Source organism: Hoplias malabaricus, chromosome Y, assembly GCF_029633855.1.
Source record: "Hoplias malabaricus isolate fHopMal1 chromosome Y, fHopMal1.hap1, whole genome shotgun sequence".
NCBI classification, from domain to species: domain Eukaryota; kingdom Metazoa; phylum Chordata; class Actinopteri; order Characiformes; family Erythrinidae; genus Hoplias; species Hoplias malabaricus.
This window is the reverse complement of record NC_089820.1, coordinates 33,277,227-33,298,908: the sequence shown is the minus strand read 5'-3', so window position 1 is coordinate 33,298,908 and position 21,682 is coordinate 33,277,227. Positions and strand designations below refer to the sequence as shown.

Sequence of the window (21,682 nt, the reverse complement as noted above, 5' to 3'; positions counted from 1 at the left end):
TTCCGCTATTGTTTTCCGGCGACTCCGAGCGAGGCGTAGTTTCGCCAGTGTCCATTTGGTGTCGCTGTTGATCCATGCTTCGGTTGAGTCAATGGGGTTCAATTCGAGGTCGCCCCTTTCTGAACATCTGTTGATTTCCGCGGAGATAACGAGACATTGAGGTGCCACTTTGTTCCAGGCGGGATTATAACCCTTTCTTTTGTTTGAGGTTCCTGTCTCTTAAAAGCATTATAAAATAGGTTATCTCCTGAAGAGAGGGGGTCGTTGGGGCCATGTGTTGAAAGTGTCCTTCTCAAGTCCTTTGATGTTTTAGCTTATGTGTGTGCGTGTGTGTGGGGCTTTGACCCCCCGCGGGCACAAACAGTCCTGTGGAAGGTTGGATGTTGTCACAGACGAGAGGTCTTATTCAGACTGGAAAAGTTTAATTCAAAACTTTTCATTTCGATCTGGTTATCTGGTCTGTACTCCACTACACAAGGAACATGTCAAACAATCAAGCATTAACAAATATGCCACAGATGCTGAACACAAGGAACATGTCAAACAATCAAGCATTAACAAATATGCTACAGATGCTGAACACAAGGAACAAGTCAAACAATCAAGCATTAACAAATATGCCACAGATGCTGAACACAAGGAACATGTCAAACAATCAAGCATTAACAAATATGCCACAGATGCTGAACACAAGGAACATGTCAAACAATCAAGCATTAACAAATATGCTACAGATGCTGAACACAAGGAACATGTCAAACAATCAAGCATTAACAAATATCAATGTGACACTGCACACAGGGAACATGTGAAACTATCAAGTATTGAGAAATATGCAACTGATGAAAGTCACAGAAAGGCTTTAAAGAGACAAAGTTTTGAAGAATATAATACTAAGGTGACATATAGAGAAGCTAAGAAACACAATTGTAGTAAGAGATATAAAACAGACAGTAGTTATGCTCAGGCAACAAAAGTGAGAAGTAAAGAAAGAAAAAATGCAGAAAAAAAGAAAAACAAAGAGATTAACTACGCCATTGAAGTTTTCCGAAAGAAAATGGCTACTGGTCTCGAATATGTATGTTCAGTTTGTAATCGCTTGCTTTTTAAACATCAAGTAATACAATGCAAGAAAGGTGAATATATGAAAAAAGCAGAGATGGTTGCATCCATAGCAGAGAAATATATCACTGATACATACTTACATAAATGTGACAATGCCTGTAAAAATGACTGCAATAAGAAAAACGAGACCTCCTGGATCACTATGGATTTGCTACACATGTCATAGAAAGATTATTAATGGGAAAATGCCAGAAGAAAGTGTTGTGAACAATCTTGAACTTGACCCAGTTCCGCCTGAATTGCAGAATCTAAAGTCACTCGAACAACATCTGATAGGGATGAATATTCCATTCATGAGACTTGTGTCTTTACCCAAAGGTGGACAGAATGGTGTCCATGGCCCTGTTGTTTGTGTTCCATCAAACATTACAGAAGTAACAGAAGTGCTTCCAAGATCAGAGAATATTGACCTTATGATTCGTATTAAACTAAAGAGGAAATTGACTTACAAGGGCCACTATGAATACAAATATGAAAATCCAGAGAAAATAAAAGATGCACTGCTGTATCTAAAAGAGAATAACAAATTTTACAAACATGTGCAGTTTAATAATCATTGGGTAAATTCACTAAGTAAAATTGAGGAAGAAACACAAGATGGTGCAAGTATGCAACATGAAGTCAAAAACACTGAGAACAGTGAAGATGAAGATGTAAATATTAAAGAGAAAATATGATTTGTGCTGACGACATACCTGACCTACTACCAAATAAACCTTGCTGTGGTATGCAAAAGGAAGAAGCAATGTATGTGCTTCGGCAACTAAATGAACAACAGAGAGAAATATTTTATAAAATTCGAGGTGTTTACAAAAGACACTGGGTATAGATCCTGAACCTTTTCATGTTTTTATATCTGGTCCAGCAGGTGTAGGAAAGTCCATGTTGATCAAAGCAGTATATTATGAATCCTGCCGTATACTGTCTCGATTGTCAGAGAATCCAGATGAGAGTCATGTACTATTGACAGCCCCAACTGGTGTAAGCGCATTCAACATTGATGCTGCAACAATTCACAATTGCTTTTCTATTGGAACTGATGTAAAACTGCCTTATCAGCCACTAGGAGATGAAAAAATAAATTCCTTACGAGCTAAGATGGGAAACCTACAAATAGTAGAAATCTCAATGGTCGATCACAAACTGTTGGCATACATACATGGCAGACTGTGACAAGTTAAACAATCAGGTGATTATTCTGCATTTGGAAAAGTTTCTATTATTGCAGTTGGAGATTTCTATCAACTTGCTCCTGTAAAAGGAAAAGGTCTGTTTACTGAGCCTAAAGGTGTGAATCTATGGAAGAATCACTTTGCTTTGGCTGAACTCACAAACATCATGAGACAAAAACATGTGGAGTTTGCACAGTTACTCAGTCGGTTACGTACACGCAAAATACACGATAAAATGCTGGAAGAAGACGTTAACATGCTGAAACAATGTGAAACAGATGATGAACTGGATGGTAATGCTCTGTTTGGTTTTGATACTGAAGATGACTTTCCAACAAAAATATATGTGATATTTGAGAATGAAAGAACAGGCAAAAATCTTAGAGCAAAAAGTCCTTACTTAAAACCAGGCCTTGAAAAAGCAACTCCAATCAAACCAGAAGAAGAAAGAGTAACAAAAAGTGGTGGAATGCGACGTCAGTTTCCTCCGAAATTGGCTTGGGCTTGCACTGTTCACAAAGTACAAGGTCTGACTGTGGAAAAGTGTGTTGTTTCACTAAAAAAGATATTTGCAGCTGGGCAAGCATATGTCGCATTAAGTCGCGTAACTTCTTTGGAAGGACTGAAGATTAAAAATTTCAAAGAAAGTGCTATTTATGCAAAACAAGATATTGAGCTGTCATTACAAAGCATGCCTCAATTCATTGAACCAGTTAAAGAAGTACCACTATCATCATCATCATTTAAGATTCTACTACATAATGTTGAAGGACTATTATCTCATGTGGAAGACCTAAGACATGACAAAAGATGGTTTATATGGATATGGATGCTGATATAATTTGTGTGACAGAAACTTGGTTGAAGTCAAACTACTGCAATGATAATGTACAACTCTCTAACTTTACATTTTATAGCAAGCCAAGATGTCTTTCATATGACAGAAGTCAAGCCATGTTTGCGGAGCTGAAGGACCAACAACACGGTAGTGTTGGTATGTATTATAAACAACTTACTAATTGTAGCATAGTTGATTTACCATGCAACAACATGGAATGCTTGCAGTTTATTATACCTCAGTTTAATACAATAGCAGCAGTTTTGTACAGACCTCCTTCCTATAATCTGCCAGTGTTTCAAAATAATCTCATAAATTTGATTGCTCATATGGACTGTTTTACTGGTGGAAAAATGATCATGGGGGATTTCAATGAAAATCTTTTTGTATCAAATTCAACTAATAATATTATGCAACTTCATGGATTTACTCAGGTTGTAAAAGAAGCCACCACTGACAATGGAACTTTAATTGATCACATATACATTAAAGACATGTGCACTGAGAATATTAGGATTTCTATAATGCCAACATATTTCAGTTGTCATGAATGTATTATACTGAACTATTTTTATTAATATTCAATTTCATACACTTCACCAGCTGCACAGTTGAAGGGCAGTTATCCACTTTATATTAAAGGTATTAAGGAAGGTAGGTGTTAGAATTATAACCATCCACAATATGGGGGGTGGGGGATAAAGGGGGATGGAGTAAGAGCTGGATGGCCCCCTGTGGTATGTAATCAAGGATCTGAGGGTAATACAAGGGTATAGACTAAGAACTGGAACAGTGGTATGTAATTAAGGAGCTGAGGGTGCCCTATTAACTGGTTCACAGCAAACACAAAAAACATAATGCATATCTAAAAGTACTTATGGCAATTTACAGATGTCAGTGAGTTATCTAAACAATATCATAAAATTAATACTTGTTGTGAACAAGTTACTATGGCCCCCTCTTAACTGGTTCATAGCAAACGTAAAATAAAATAAAAAACATAAATTATATATACAGGGGTTGGACAATGAAACTGAAACACCTGGTTTTAAAAAACAATAATTTATTAGTCTGTTGCAGGGCCTCCTTTGGCAGCCAATACAGTGTCAATTCGTCTTGGGAATGACATATACAAGTCCTGCACAGTGGTCAGTGGATTTTAAGCCATTCTTCTTGCAGGATAGTGGCCAGGTCACTACGTGATGCTGGTGGAGGAAAACGTTTCCTGACTCGCTCCACCAAAACACCCCAAAGTGGCTCAATAATATTTAGATCTGGTGACTGTGCAGGCCATGGGAGATGTTCAACTTCAATTTTATGTTTATCAAACCAATCTTTCACCAGTCTTGCAGTGTGTATTGGTGCACTGTCGTCCTGATACACGGCACCGCCTTCAGGATACAAAGTTTGAACCATTGGATGCATATGGTCTTACTGGTGCAATGTGGAATTAATGAAGATTGGCCACCAGCCTGGTCCAATTTAGCCATGAAACCTCTCACACTAAAATGACAGGTGTTTCAGTTTTATTGTCCAACCCCTGTACACTGCTCAAAAAAATAAAGTTAACACTAAATTAACACATCCTAGATCTCAATTAATTAAATATTACAGTTGAAAATCTTTATTCATTACATAGTGCATTCATTACGTTACATGTATAGAGAATAAAAAACATTATCAATGTAAATGAAAATTATCTCATTGAGATCTAGTTATTTGGGATATTTTATTTTGATTATGGAGTCATACTCAAAATAAAAGTGTAAAATCAGATTACAGGCTGATCCAACAGGAAATTCCTCAAGACAAATTAAAATGAGGCTCAGTAGTATTTGTGGCCTCCAAATGCCGCATGAGCTCCCTATAGCACCTGGGTATGCTCCTGATGAAGTGGCAGATCTCCTGAGTGATCTCCTCCCAAACCTGGATTAAAGTGCCAGTCAACTCCTGGACAGTCTCTGGTGCAATGTGGCCAATCACCCTGCACAGTGTTGGGCTGTAAAAACAAGCCCCATTTGTGGACATTGGAATCTCTATTTGTGCAAAAACATGGATATTAGTAGCCTCCTGGACGTCATGTTGCAGGGCTCTGGCACTGCTCTTCCTCTTCCTCCTTGCACAAAGGATGTGGTAACGGTCCTCCTGCTGGGTTGTTGCTCTCCTGTTTTCCCCTCCATGTCTCCTGGTGCACTGGCCTATCTTCTTGTATGTCCTCCATGCTCTGCACACTGTACTGAGACACACAGCAAACCTTCCACAGCTCCCATTGATGTGCTATCCTGGATGAACTTCACTTCCTGAGCCACTTCTGTGAACTGTAGACACTGCTTCAAGCCACCTCCAGGGGTGAGAGCACTGACAAACTGGAAAAGTGACCAAAACATCAGACAGAAGGGATAAGAACAGAGAAATGGTAACCTGCAGAAACACTGCTTTATATGGAGCTTGTCTTGCTAACTGCCTCTCATTTCTACCTGTTGTCTTTACCATTTGCACAACAACAGGTGAAACTGATTCACAATCAGTGTGATTGACTTACAGTTACATTGTGTTGTTTAAGTGTTCCCTTTATTTTATTTTTAGAGTAGTATATATATATATTATAAATATATAATACTTTTTCTTATTAAGTGAATCATTTCATAATGAAATAATGCTAAAATGCATAACAGTTCTATTATGAGTTATTTTCATTTTGTATTGTCTGTCAATAGTTTATTTTGAGTATAGCTGTTGATAATGTTGGTGCAGAGCAAGTTATTTATGTTTACTGAAATAGGAAATTTTATTCTATTGTGCAGCCTTACTGTTACTATAATACACAATAGTTAGCAGTCAGGGATAATGCAAATTTCAAGTCCTTTCAATACAGTAAACAAATTTAGCCACACTTGATATCTTTGTTGTCTCTGAGAGAGCCTTGTAGCAACCAAAGCCACTATTGACCATTGTCAACAATTTCCATTTCACTTTTGTTGCCACAAACATTGTTTTGAAGCTATATTTCACTGTGAAAATTATTTTTATTAAGAAACGTCATGATAAAGGAAAATTGTCCAGTTAACTGTTGTCATACTACTGTATTAAATTCCCAACAACTTGTATTTAAAACGATCAAGCATACTAAAAAATACTATAATATTATTGTGTTATAAACCTATATGTGAAACTATATTGCTAAAGAAATGAAACACCAAATTTTCTTTCTCAAACCAAAACCTATACAACTAATGTCTTAATATGCCACTACTGGGGTAATTACCAGATGGCAGGTGATGTGTATACAATAGCATTGATGTCAGCTCAATTAAGGATAAAATGTCTTGGCCAGAGACAACCAAAAGTAAAAGTGGTTACATGGGCACTACCAAATAGAAACCACAGTGCCAACAACTGCCATGTTAGATTATGTTGGATTAAATTAGTTTGCAAAATGTTTACTCAGTTAAATTAATTTTATAGATATTCTAATAAAATAAATACATATATTTAAATATATGTAAATATATACACAAGGATTGCTTTATATCAATGATACAAAGAATGATGTTGGGATTCTGGTTTCTATTTGTTTTGCCAGTTCAATGCATCCTTCAACTAACCTCCACCTATGCTGCTTTATGTATAATAATAGGGCCAAATTTAATTAAAAGTTGGTAAAATTATGTTCAGTTAGTTGATTTTGACTTCTCTTGAATTCTCCTTAAATACTGCATTGAAACCTGATAGGGGGTTTTATTGCTGTGAACCAGTACAGGGTACCTCAGCTCCTTAGGCAAGAACTGTAAAGATTTTTTTTTTTTTTTGGTTTAGAGTTTTTTTCATGTATTTAAAAAAAGTTAATGATATGCTCAGTATTTTTATGTTTGAAGAAAATATCAATAAAGTGCACTATTGCTATACTATTTACAATGTCTTCTTTGTATGACTTTTATAGCTATTACTGCCAAATGACAATTACCAAAATATAGTATTTTATGATATTACACAAGGTTCCTGGTCTTTCATCTTATGAACACTCACAATAATGTTTAAGTTGAATTAGCTATTCAGACATTTATGTTTTCTTCCAAATAAAACTCACAAACATATATCACTTTAATGCAATTTTTTTTATATTTATTATTCTTCAGGTTCACCACTTACAAAAAGGAAAAAAAAAACATTATGGTCTGAGTATGAGTTTATTTAGTAAAAGTGCAATGTATCACTCTACTGAACAAAATGTTTATTCAACTTTGAAAAAATGAACCATTAATAACACTTACTTTACATTACTTTATGTTATAAAAGTAACACTTTATATTATAAAAGTTCAGTCTCTCCATTAGTAAAAGTTTGTGTAAATATTCATGATCTGTCAATTATTAAATGTTACCCTGTAAATGTACATAGTCTGTCAAGTACAAAAGGTCATTATAAACACTCCTCCTCCAAGTGCCTCCAAGTTTGTCCATTGGTATTTCTTGCCCTGTTACATAATTTTAGCAGCCTAATTGTTTATATTTTGACACAGGGTTACAGAGAAGTATAGTTTGAACATGTCAAGGTGTCTATATGTAGACGTGGTACTGAGCTGTGGCACTGGTGTCAGAGCAGATTGAACCCTGAAAACAAAGAGACCAGGTACTAGGTCTTTTTCTGACTTCCAGGACAACATAGCTAACTGCGGTGTAGGTAGGGAACTGTAACATGATGTTCTTGTGGATAAAGGAAAGTAGCTTTTGCCTGGGTGGAATAGGACCTCTTTGCTAGTCAGGCTGGTGATGACTGTGATGGAGGCATTTCTCCTGACGAGGAGTAGAATGTAGTAACAGGCAGAGAAGGATGTGGTGGATGCTGGTAACAGTAAAGGTCTGTCACCCTCTGTGAAGGAAATTGTACATGGGATGCTGGTGACTGTGTGAAAGTTAGTTGTGCCCAGGTAAAACTTTTTTGGCTGTGCTGGTGGTGATGTTGGCTTTGAGTGTGATAGTGACTGGTTCACTACCTCCTAAGAGCTGTGAATACTTTCTTTATAAAAAAAAAAAAAAAGCAGGACAGTATGAACACAGATTTCAAGTAATTTTATATTAAGAATGAAGTCACACAACTAAATAAATAAAAAAATAAATAAAAAAACAAAACAAAAATGAAGTGTTTTGCACAGAGCGGTATATTAAAAAAATTGTAGTCAAAACATACATTATTTGCAAAGGAAATTTATTTAACAAAAATAATGTAACTTGTAATTAGTAAAGATTAGTTGGATAAACTTTAAACTTTAACAATGTGATGTAAACATTACTATGACACAGACTATAAAATTTACAGAGTGAAGTAAACATTACTAAGGGACTAAGAACTTACCTTACGTGGCCTCCTTTAAAACGTGAATCTGTCAATCAAACTGTTCATTAGTAATCCTCATGTTTGTGTCAAAAGTACTGGCCGAAAAAATATCCTCCAAAAATAGTACACATTTTCAAAAAATAATTAAAACATGATCCCCAAGCAAACATATTATACAGCTACCACGTGCCTTCGACTCTCGGCTTTCCAAAGGCATGTCAATCAAATTTGTAGACCAGACCATTTGGCGATGTGAACCCAAGAAGGAGACACAAACTCATAGCGGAGCACATACGTTGTCAGCGCCTAGCAGCCAGAGAGGCCGCGAGAGACAACTCAAACGGTTCTATGTGGCAGCCACAAGGTCCACAAACAATTAAGTCAATAAACATATTTTGAAAGCTGACATTTCTTTTATCAACAGCCTTTCCCAAACTGACTGCATTTGAATAACGTAAAGGGTGTTGGGAACGTTTCCACACTCTACAGCCAATCAGAATGCAGTTCTCGTCTTTTACCACATCAGGCATTTAAAGGGACAATACTTGAAATCATGATAATGCCCTTAGTTTATTCACTGCCTGAGCAATATACAGTCTCAGAGTGCCACCTGGTGGTGAAACAATGTAATACCTTAATGTAATAAACTTTTTCTGAGTAGTCACAGTCATTCATGTTAGAAATGCACATACGGACTGTTTTTAATCACTTACTGCTCTGTTGATATTAATCTAACATGGACATATGTGGTATCAGAAGAGTCCTAAGGACCTTAACTTTAATAATTATTAAGAAAATGTGGAACTTTCAACATTATTTGGCTTGAAATTTGAGAGATCATAAGCAGTTTTGGCCAATGAGGCTTGACAAGTACTAATGAACCATGTGTCTTATTTACACAGTGAGTGAGAAAAAAAAAGTATGTCAAAGTGACTGGTGAGCGCTGTTTTCAATTATGATAAACATTTATGTTCATATGTTATGACCTTTCACTTGTGCAGATAAATAGGATCTCATGAATGTAGATGACCAAAGCAATATTTGGTCTTAGAGTGCCACCTGCTGGTGAAAGAATTTACTACTGTCTTATAATGGTGCTGACAGTCATTCACATATAGACTTTTTATATTTCTACTGCTCTGTGTATGTTTAACTCACATGGACATATGTGGTATCAGAGGAATCCTAAGGACCTGAACTTTAATTATTATTAATAAAATGTCGAACTTTCATCACTATGTAGCTTATAGGCCCCTCCCAATAACAGAAATCCAGCATGAATAACAAAACAGCATATAACCAGTTATTGTCTTATTGTAGCGCCCCCTTTCGGTGGATTTGAGTCGTTTTACACACACTGTTTCAGTGTAAGGCCCTACATATGTATGTCAAGTTTGGTTGTGATTGGGCTTAATTTGTTTAAGTTATAGCTGAAAGAATTTATAAAGCCCAGCACGCTTCAATTAATTAATTTATTGTGGCAAAGGTTTGACTAAATGTTGAACTTTTTTGGATACAACTGTTTGTGAATATCGCAAAATTCCACGGACTAGTTCGAAAAGCTTCAATTTTGAACATTTGGAAACTGAGAAAAAGCAAAGCATTTTTTGACAACACTTGCAATTACAAAGTTGTTAGGCCCTCTGCAGAGTATAAAAAGAAGCAAACTGCGTGTCAATATGCTTAATTTTCACAGAGATATATAATATTTTCTTGATATAGCGCCCCCTAGTGGCTATCGTTATGACAATTTTTGTGCTCTTAGGGAGGCCTCCCAGGGACATACCAGTCAAATCCCATGATGATTGGACCTTGTTAAGGTTGTCAAACAGCTGATGACAGCTGATTGGTCGATGACAATCACAATTTTGCTCGAATCGAGTTGTCCTTAATTTTCCCTCTACAGCCTTGCCCATAGAAGCAGCATGCCAAGCGGCGGTCCGATCCGCCTTACGGATGCTGAGATATAAACTTGAAGCATTTACAGCGCCCCCTATATGAATATTGGCTTCTCCTTTGACAAGCTACCTCAGAATCATGTCTGAAAGTAGAATATGAAATGTAAACACATTTGAGTAAAGCATGAGTTTGTTATAGATTTTTAAGTAAAACATAAAATAAGCCGAAGAGGTTCATTTGCATATGGCGGCCATCTTGAATCGAAATTTCAACGTTTTTTTGATAATTATTAAACTACAGGCTCCTGCGAACATTTTGACACCAAGCTCAAGAAAATTGGACAAAAATCCACGGAGGAGTACACAAAAGTAGGTTTTGCAAATTATGCAAAATAGCAAAAAATCTAAGTAGGCGGAGCTTAGTGGTTGTATGTACCTTTTTGATTCGGCAGGACCCAAGGAATCAGGGAAAAAAAAGATTTCGTCGCTACGCCACACGGGGTGGAAAATCTTTTAATGAAAGCGTTTTCCTTCGCTGTAGCGCCCCCTTGAGGCCAATTGGGCTGATATTTTGCGCCTGAGTAGCGAGACCGACTACTACCTATTGACCGAGTCTCAAGTGTCTAGGCCTTACGGTTTGGGCTGTGCGATTCGTTTTATGGCAGAAAAAGAAAAAGAATAATAATAATAATAACAAATTAAAATCAGAACAAACACAATAGGGTTTCAAGCACTTCGTGCTCGAACCCCTAAATATAGCTGCAAGCGACAATTCCCGGGGTCCAAGCTGGTATTCGCTGGTAGAAGAACAATGTGCTAGCATATGAGCTGTCCTGAGATAGTAGGGGCTTTTGGGGAAGTTTGTTTAGTGTTTATAAGGTGTTCCATGCTGTTCTGGCGTCTCTTTGGAGGTGTAGCATGAGCTGGAGGAGTAGCGGATGACAGAGACAGCATAGAGCACAGAAGTCACTCTGGAGTTGCACTCTGGTTTCTCACCCTAATGTTCAGGACCCCCAAACAGCAGATATGATGTGGAGTAGCTTGTACTCGAGTCTGTCATCAGTGGACACAGGACACTCTCTGCTGGCTGTGTTTGGCTGTGGACTATTCTCTGTCCAGCAGTGATGCTGAGGGATTTACAACTCCAACACCTGAGTTATACCTGCTGAATAGGTGTCCAGACCATTGAAGAGCAGGTTGAAAGTGAGCAGTCTTTGCAGAGCAAGAAAGTAGCATATAACATTTCCTGATACAGGAGCCACACTTTAAGATAGATTTTGTAGTGCTTTAAAATGTGATCCTTGGTGCTCTGACTTCTAAGAAGAAAGGGTAGTAGATGAGTGAGTGAATTTCTGGTCTGCAGACAGGTGAACGTGGGGCTTGGGTTACAGAGACAGCCCAGAGCACAGAACTGAATCTGGAATTTCACCCTGGATTCTGACCCAATGTTCAGGACCTCCACAAAGCAGATATTATTTGGGTAGTGGATAATTCGCAGCACTGCAGTGATACTGACATTGTGGTGATATGGCAGTGTGTGTAGTGCTCTTATGAGTGGATAAGACACAGCAGTGCTGCTAGAGATTTTAACATTTGTGTCAACTCACTGTCCACACTGAGATACATATATTTTATTGGTCAAACTTATAGACATAAATTCAGACAGTATCTCATACATTCTCAGCACTGTAGTGACACTGACATTGTGGTACTATCTCAGTTTGTATTGTGCTCTTATGAGTGGATCAGAAAGAGCAGTGCTGTTGGATAATTTTAAAACCTGTGTCCACTCACTGTCTACACTGTTACACACACATACTCTGTTGGTCCACATTATAGATAAAAAAGGCAGAGACAGTAGGTCATACATTTTCAGCATATCTGCTCTGTATGTGTCCTGACCATTGAAGAACATGTGAAAGGGAGCAATGAAAGTATGCAGAGCAAGAGGTGCACCCCTCTCTGTAATGTTAGATCTACAAAGTGCTACTTTGGACAGTGGAGCTGAAAACATGGATACTGAAACTAAAATAAGGAGGTGGTCATTATGTTACTGTTGATTTGTTTAAAACTGCTTTCAATTGTCTGTGTCCTCTGGCCCTCTCTGACTGGCAGGGGGGAGGGGAGGGGGAGAGGTGACAGTCTGTGTGTGAGAAGGAGAAGGAGGGGCTGAGGGGGGATTCAGCAAAAAAGAGAAGGCTCCAGGCAGGTGAGTGGGAACAGACATGTATTTGAGCATGAACTAGTGCTTGGATCAAAAGCCAATATGGACATATGTGTTATCATGAGATTCATAAGAACCTGAACTTTAATAATTATCAACAAAATGTGGAACTTTCATTACTGTGTGATAGCAGGATCTGCTTAAAAAGAGCAGTACAGCTTGTATTCAAAACTTCACATAACTAACAGCTGAAACTGAAAAATGCTTTAGCCAAATAATATGAAAACGCACAAGCTCCTTTCCCATGGTCTTTGGAATATAACTGTCTCATCTTGCTGGTACTGCATCTCTAGGTGGCAGTGTAATCAATTATGAACCTATGCAACCAGTTGTTGTCTAATTGTAGCGCCCCCTTTCTGTGCAATGCGGGCATATTTAGCAGACTGCTTCAGAGTAATGATGTACATATTTGCACCAAGTTGTGTTTGATTTGGGTGAAGTTTGTTGTAGTTATAGCTCAAAGAGTGCATGGAGCCCCGCCCATGCACATTTGTTAAATTACTGCCACAACAGCATGTCAAAAGTTCAAACTTTTGTGAATAATTATTGACCTACAGTCTATACAGATTGCAAAAATACCAGTTGTTTATTGATAAGACAAATTTCCAGGGAGGAGTACGAAAAGCTCCATTTTCACATACCTGACTATTGTGGATAAACTATGCATTTTTTGACAATAGTTGGAATTGCAAAGTTGTAAGACACTATGCAGAGTATGCAATAAAGCAAACTGCTTGTCAATATGTTTATATTTCGCTGAGATATTCCATATTTTCATGTAGAAAATTTGAAATGCGCCCCCTAGTGGCTATCGTAATGAAAATTGTTATGTGCTTAGGAAGTGCTGCCATGGACATACCATGCAAGTGTCATGATGATAGGACCTTGTTAAGGTCATGAAACAGCTGCTGAAATTTGATTGGTCGATGGCGGCCATGTTTTTTCGAATATGACATCATCGTCATAGAATCTAAGTCAGCTCATCACCCACTACACGCATACCAATCGGCATGTCAATCGGACAATCCTGTGAAGCGTAACAATTTTTTTGCTTTTACAGCGCCCCCTAGGCTTGCAGTTGCACAGCCAAGTACTTATGGCTTCCATCCCTTATAGGGATCAAGCATGTGAAGTATCGTAACATTCGGAGAAAGCGTTTGTGAGTTATAGCTGTATTTGTGTGATTTTTGGAACTCGAGCTCCACCCCTGTATTTGGGCGGAGTCTGGAAGCCGACCAGTGATGAAATTCCAACTTTTTTTGAATAATTATTAAAGTTCAGGTTCTTAGGATTCTGCTGATACCACATATGTCCATATTGGGTACATTTCCAGAGTTCGCGCTCAAAAATTTGTGCAATTTTGCATATTATGCAAATTAGCTCAAAATCTGAGTAGGCGGAGCTTATGGGTTCTTGAGGCTTTTTTTGTAGGGTCTGACCTGAGGAATCAGGGGAAAAAAGAATTTCGTCTCTACGCTACACGGGGCAGGAGATATAGGGAGCGACGCGTTCCGCATCGCTATAGCGCCACCATCAGGCTGATCGGGCTGATTCTTTGCGCCTGAGTAGCGGGAGGGTTTACTACCAGTTGACCAAATGACAAGTCTGTAGGACCTACGGTTTGGGCTGCCCATCGCGTTTCATCGGAGAAAAAGAAGAAGAAGAAGAAGAAGAAGAGGAAACAGAGCAAAAACAATAGGGCTCCAGCACTTGCAGTGCTTGGACCCCTAAAAATCCTAACAATTACAATATGGTCCTACACTACGTGTTAGGACCATAATTAAAATCAGAACAAACACAATAGGGTTTCAAGCACTTCGTGCTCGAACCCCTAATAAGAAAAATCCTAACAATTACAATATGGTCCTACACTACGTGTTAGGACCATAATAATAATAATAATAAGAAGAAGAAAAATCCTAACAATTACAATATGGTCCTACACTACGTGTTAGGACCATAATAATAATAACAAATTAAAATCAGAACAAACACAATAGGGTTTCAAGCACTTCGTGCTCGAACCCCTAATAACAAATTAAAATCAGAACAAACACAATAGGGTTTCAAGCACTTCGTGCTCGAACCCCTAAATATACTTTTGATATATATATTTTTCATTTGAACCTCATGTCAACAGTATTTTGAGATGGAGCTAAACAAATAAAACTGAAGAAATTATTCATAATTATAAGTTGTACAATATAATGAACAAAAAAATTACATTTCTTGTGAGGAAAAATTTATGACACCCTATGCCCTAATATCTGTTTTTTCCCCCTTTGGCTTAAATCACATCAATTAGATGTTTCCTATAACCATCTTCCAGTCTCCAACATCGACAGGGGGAGAGCTTTTACCATTCCTCCATGCAGAATTCTTTCAGCTGTGTGATATTTGAGGGGTTTCTTGAATGCACAGATCACCCCACAGCATCTCAGTAGGATTAAGATCTGGGCTCTGATTTGGCCATTCCACAACTTTCCATTTCTTACTTTTGAGCCATACTTGTGTATTTACTGGAATGTTTTTTTTTTGTCATGGTCATGTTGCATGGTCAACGTCCACTTTAGCTTCAGTTTTTGGACAGATAGTCTCACATTTTCCTCAAGCTCCCTCTGATTCAGTGAAGAGTTCATAGTAGATTCTATGATGGAGAGCTTGCAAGGCCCTGGTGCAGCAATGCAGCCCTAAATCATGACATTTTCACCTCTGTGCTTCAAAGCTGATATGGGGTTCTTGTGCTCAAATGCTGTGTTCGTTTGTGCCAGACCTGCCTTCTGTGCCCAAATAATTCAGCTTTGGAATAATCTGTCCAAAGCACATTGTTCAAGAAGTCCTGGTCTTTGTCTAGGTGCTCTCTGGCAAACTTTAGTCTTGCCTTGATGTCTTTTCGTCAGCATGGGTTTACTCCTTACACACCTCCTACGGAAATCAAACTTGTGCAGTCTTTTGCTGCTGGTAGATATATTTACCTTAACATCAACTGTGGTAAGAGCTACTTGTAGATATCGTTATGACATTTTAGTATTGTTGGAGACTTCTTTAAGCATCTTGTGGTCTGCTCTTGAACTGAACTTGTTAGGATGGCCTAACCTGGCCTTACTGTCTGTTGGTTTAAATGTTCAAGGAAAACATGGATTTAGCCTGTTTGGGAGATATTATACACTTAATTTTAACTGTACACATGGCATATTAAGCAATTGTGCACAAGAAAATGAATGTGAGACTGGGTGCATGAATCTAAGCTTCATTTTGTAACATTGTTACATTCTCCAGGAAGAAATGCATATCCTTAATTTCTGGAAAAAAATATTCCCAAGGATGTCGTGAATCTAAATTTGTTTAAATCAGACTCCAAGCTAAACTTTGCTCCTTACATTCTCTAGGAAGAAATGCATATCCTTCATTTCTGGATAAAAATAAGAAAAATTCCTAAGGATGTCAGCTTTTTCTCCTTCACTAATCAGCTCAGACAGTAACTCAAATTAGTCTCTTTTAGGGTCTCTTTTACCTCATCAGTGATTTACCACACACCTTCTCTGACCCTGACCTCATTTAAGCATATTTATGCATTTCATGGTAGTGTTCTTACTTCCATTATTGGATACGATGATAAGCTGTGTTCACAGTGGTTTTGTAAATTATTTGATGTGATCTGTAAATGAGTTTATTTAGTAATTTCCACTACAGAATTTTAACTGTTTTTAATGCAGTGCTACCTGAGGGCTTGAAGTTAAAAACATATTTATGATATGTGGTTAAGCTTTAATAGAGCCAGAATTTTCCTTTTTCAGTTTATTTCAATATGTAATCATTTCTTTCTCATTCCAGGACCTCAACACTTACCAACAGATCTTGAAGGCAAACAGGTGGTGCATTAAAAACAAAGTGTCTTTCAAGGGAGAGGTTGCACCAGCTCCACTGCTATATATAACCACTGATGAGGCAAAAGAGGCCTTGTACAAATTTGAGTAACTGCCTGAGCTGATTAGCGAAGGAAATAAAGCTGACATCCTTGGGAATGTTTCTAAAGTTTATCCAGAAATGAAGGATATGCATTTTTTTTCCTGTAGAATGTAAGAAACAAAATTAAGTTTGGAGTCTGTTTTAAACAAATTTAGATTCATGCACTCATGTCTCACATTCATTTTCTTGTGTACAAATGGCTCAATATGCCATGTTTCCATTTAAAACTAAAGTATAAAATAATTATGTCAAAATATGTCTTAATACAACTTGTTTCCAGATAAAGTAAAGAACATCATCAGCCTGGGCCTGACTAAATACAAGCTTTTTTTAATGTGTGGTATTAGAGCTGTATTTAGGATGAGAATTACGGTGTCCACTGTAATACTTTCCCTTGATTTAATATTTAAATAAATATTTATTTAACCAACGTTATATCCCATACAATATATTATTTTATTAATGTATTAAAAGGTTTTAATCAACATTGCAAAGGTTTTGGGATCTTGGCTGGGGACTTAATTGCGTTCTTAATGATATATTAGAAAGATCGTCATCTGCCCCACTACCAAACCGGAAATCTTTATTTTCCCTCAAAAATCTCTGCAATGACATTGGCTTGGTTGATATATGGAGAGAAAGACTTATTTTATATTATATTATATTATATTATATTATATTATATTATATTATATTTTTAGATTATATTTTATGCCTGTTTGTTATATAACTATAGTAATGGCTTGTTATATTTGTCCCATTTTGTTTTCTGACCATAACCCTGTTATATAAAATAGCCTTACAAACACTAAATGAAAAGTGCTTACCTGCAGCTCCTCATGCTGTGATTTAGTTTCAGGATCTGAACATATGATTGTATTATCCTCAAGTTTCAAGTTTGTGGTTCACTCGAACACTGGTCTCCTTCCTTGGACTCATTTTTTTTTTGACTAGGCGGACGTTTAAAAAAAAAAAGCAACTCAACATAGCTTTCATTACATCAATTTCAAATATTATACATTGTAAAGCTAGCTGTTTGAAATATGTCCTATGAATATTCAGCAGTACACAATACCACCGGCATACCTTTCTTTTCTTCCTCTTTATACCCTCACTGGGTATAAACTCAGGATCTGTATCTGAAGAAACGACAAGGGATGGTCCTTCCTCAGCATCAACTTCCTCTGAGCAAAGATATAGGCGTACCATTCTAAGTTGACTTTCTTCATAAATCTGACACAATGTGGTTTCTTGTGGTAGGAGGCTTTGACTAAAATCACGAATTTCAAAATCAAAATTATTCAGTTTTTTCCAACACCAAGTAACTCTTCAACTGTAGCTTGTTTCTCGCAGCTGAGATGTCTTGTTCCCCCTCCATATTTTGTCCGTACCTGACGATACTGTCCACCCTGAAAATGCATCCACCCCATTTCCAAACGTCTGCTGTCCTTATTGGCATTCTTGTTACCATGGGATGATAATCTATTTAATTCACACATGTCACAGTCCTTGTCTCCGTTCAACTTTGCTTTTAATCTTTGCAGAATTGAAGATTTTGCAGTTGATTCTCCTCCAGTGAAATGCGACATGACTCCAAAAAGTTAAATAGGTCTTCGTCCATGATGGAGGAGTTACAGCACATCCTCTCCTTCCCTGCCATGTTGCCAGACCTTGTGAGAGAAAGTGCACAACTTTCTAAATGGTGCTCACAACATACCAAGTGGTGCTCATGACTTACTAAGCAGTGCTCACGACTTACTAAGTGGTGCTTACAAGATTTTTCCCTAAAAAAAATTCTCACCATGTCCCTTCAAGGGCTCTGTAGGATATCATCAGATGTTCTCTCATTTAAAATGTTGCTATCACAAATCTCAGATTTTCTCCCTCTAGAAGAGCTCACCTTTGAAATCCTTAACAGACATCAAAAAATGTTGTGAAATATGGTTATCAGTTTGGTAATTGTTGGGTGATAAATTATTTTTCTTACGTTATAGTTATACTGCCTTACATATCTTGCACTTTTATATCTACAATTTAAGTTATTTGCTTATCTATTTATTTTAATTATTTCTTCTTATTATTATTAATTACTTTTAATTAAATACAAATGTATTTTAAACTGGGGCGGCATGGTGGCACAGCAGGTAATGTCACAGTCACACAGCTCCAGGGACATGGAGGTTGTGGGTTTAATTCCCGCTCTGGGTGACTGTGAGGAGTTGGTGTGTTCTCCCTTTGTCCGCGTGGGTTTCCTCTGGGTGCTCCGGGTTCCTCCCACAGTCCAAAAACACACGTTGGTAGGTGGATTGGCGACTCAAAAGTGTCCGTGAATGTGTGAGCGTGTGTCTGTGTTGCCCTGTGAAGGACTGGCGCCCCCTCCAGGGAGTATTCCCGCCTTGCGCCCAATGATTCCAGGTAGGCTCTGGACCCACCGCGACCCTGAATTGGATAAGCGGTTACAGATAATGAATGAATGAATGAAGTATTTTAAACTGCAGAGAGTTTTTGGCTTGTTTTATGTGTTGTGAAGGGAAATAGTTTGTTAATTTTTGTATTTATTGCTATTCTTTTGTCCATGAAGCGTACAAAAAAATATGCGCAGCATTATGTGCACATTGAACACACCCATTCGTTCACTGCGGCTCATTGAATCTGCATCTGCGAATAAGGAGCTAACTTCAGTTTGCGAATAAGAGGCTGCGAAAAAGGAGCTAACGTCAAACGAATTGGAAACTGAGAAAAAGGAGCTAACTTCAGCGTCGTTTGTAACAGTGCGGTGTGGTAAAGTGTTATTTATATTTAATATTGGATAACTGTTAGTATTTCCGACGTAATTAGCATTAAACATGAGCCAATGGCTGTTCCTTCTTCACAAAGCACAAGCTCATGACCTCACAGTTTAATGTTATTTTAGATGCTTGTTTAAATTAATTCTCAACGAATTTTCCGAAAAGTAAGGGAGTGTGGTCAAAGTGACAGTCATCAAATATTGTGCTGAATTTAACAATCTCAATGGTGTCTTTACTGTAAGGCCCATACTGTAAAACCAAATACACTATAGAGTGTCATTTTGTTGCGGTTTACAATTTTTTGTTAAAATGTTCATTTTCAAAATCATTATAATAAGGCACTATTTTATGTAATAAGCCACTACTCAAGTAATGTCATTTTGTAGATGTTAGGAATTCTGGGTCTAAGCTATGGGGAATATAACTCGAGTTTTAGCAAAACACTAGCATGACCTGTAAGTAGCTATATGTAGCATCTCTAAAGTAGTTTAGTTGGGAATTTATTTAAAAATATAATGCCATAATTCATTATTTTAGTCTTTGCCTATTATGATTTTTAGGATGGTGTTTTTAGCTGTTATTTGGTGTAGACACTATTGTAATATGTAATAAAAAATAAAAACATGAAAATACTGTGGGGTTAAGCAAAAAATCTGAAGAACATTATGCCATTTTGATGTCCAGTAGTTTATTTCATGTATGTGAACCATGTCAAACCATGACAAATGCAACCTGCAGGGTATTTTTTAGGTTTATTTTGATGTTGAGGCCTTCATGGAGTCTTGATGGGTCTAAGATGTACTAACTGATTACCTAGAAAATACCTGTCGATCTACTTTAGAAAAGGTAGCACCGCTTAAACATAAAAGTATAAGACAGAAAAAGCTCGCACCATGGTATAATGTTAAGACCCGTACTTTAAAACAAACATTACGAAAACTAGAGCGGAAATGGCAATCAACCAAGCTTGAAGTGTTCCATTCTGCCTGGAAGGACAGCCTTATAGAGTATAGAAATGCCCTCACTAAAGCTCGCTCAGCATATCTGGCCTCGCTGATCTCCCATAATAAAAATAATCCGAGAGCACTGTTTAGTGTGTTTTCTAGAATTACAAAAAATCAAGCAGGTTCTGAACAACTAATTCCAGCAACTCTCACCAGTAAAGATTTTATGGACTTTTTTAATAATAAAATTGAGAATATTAGACAACAAACTCAAGCCACAGGATCAAGTCCATCCTGGCTGCCACCCGATGTGAATGAAATAAAACATAATATAACTGTAAAAGAAAGACTTGAAACCTTTTACCCACTCCCACAATTAGAACTAGAGAAGATTATCACCTCCGCAAACTGTACAACTTGCACACTTGATGCAATTCCCACAAAGTTGCTCAAAGAAGTACTACCAGCTATTATTGATCCTCTTTTAACTATAGTAAACTCATCCCTTAGTCTGGGCCATGTACCCAAAGCTTTTAAACTAGCAGTTATTAAACCTATGATCAAGAAACCAAATCTTGATGCTAGTACACTGTCTAATTACAGGCCTATTTCAAATTTGCCATTTCTGTCCAAGATCTTAGAAAGAGCTGTGGCCCAACAACTTAGTTCATATCTACATAAGAATCATATATATGAAAAATTCCAATCTGGATTCAGGCAACATCATAGTACAGAGACAGCTCTAGTCAAGATAACAAATGATCTTCTTCTTGCCTCTGATCAAGGCCACGTATCCCTGTTGGTGCTTCTTGACCTAAGTGCAGCCTTCGATACCATAGACCACAATATTCTCATAGAAAGGTTAGAAAACATGGTTGGAATCACAGGGACAGCCCTATTATGGTTCAAATCTTACTTAACGGAACGTTATCAATTCGTAAAAGTAAACAATCTAAATTCAAATTATTCTAAAGTAAGATTTGGAATTCCACAAGGCTCTATTTTAGGACCATTATTATTTACATTATACATGTTACCGCTAGGCACAGTTATAAGAAACCATGACATTAACTTTCACTGTTACGCAGACGACACATAATTGTATATTTCAGCCAAGCCCGATGACAAACACAGATTAAAGAAAATAGAGGACTGTGTAAAAGACGTGAAAGGCTGGATGTTGCGTAACTTCCTCCTTCTAAACAGCAACAAAACAGAGGTCCTGCTTTTGGGTCCAAAAGTGGCAAGAAATAAATTATCAGATTTAATTTTAAATCTAGCTGACTTTCCAGTTAAACCTGGTTCAGCAGCAAAACATCTTGGTGTCATAATTGACCCGGATTTATCATTTGATCAACACATAGGTAGTATCACTAGGACAGCTTTTTT

At 37.4% G+C, this 21,682-nt stretch overlaps 1 protein-coding gene across 1 annotated transcript in view; it reads left to right on the top strand.

Moving 5' to 3' along the window:
- Positions 1-19,201: 19,201 nt before the first annotated feature.
- LOC136679548 (4-hydroxy-2-oxoglutarate aldolase, mitochondrial-like) overlaps positions 19,202-21,682 on the top strand; it is a 126,481-nt gene continuing 124,000 nt past the window's right edge. The window contains exon 1 of the mRNA XM_066658144.1: positions 19,202-19,341. The gene's annotated coding sequence lies outside the window, so the exon portion shown is untranslated. The remainder of the gene's footprint in view (positions 19,342-21,682) is intronic.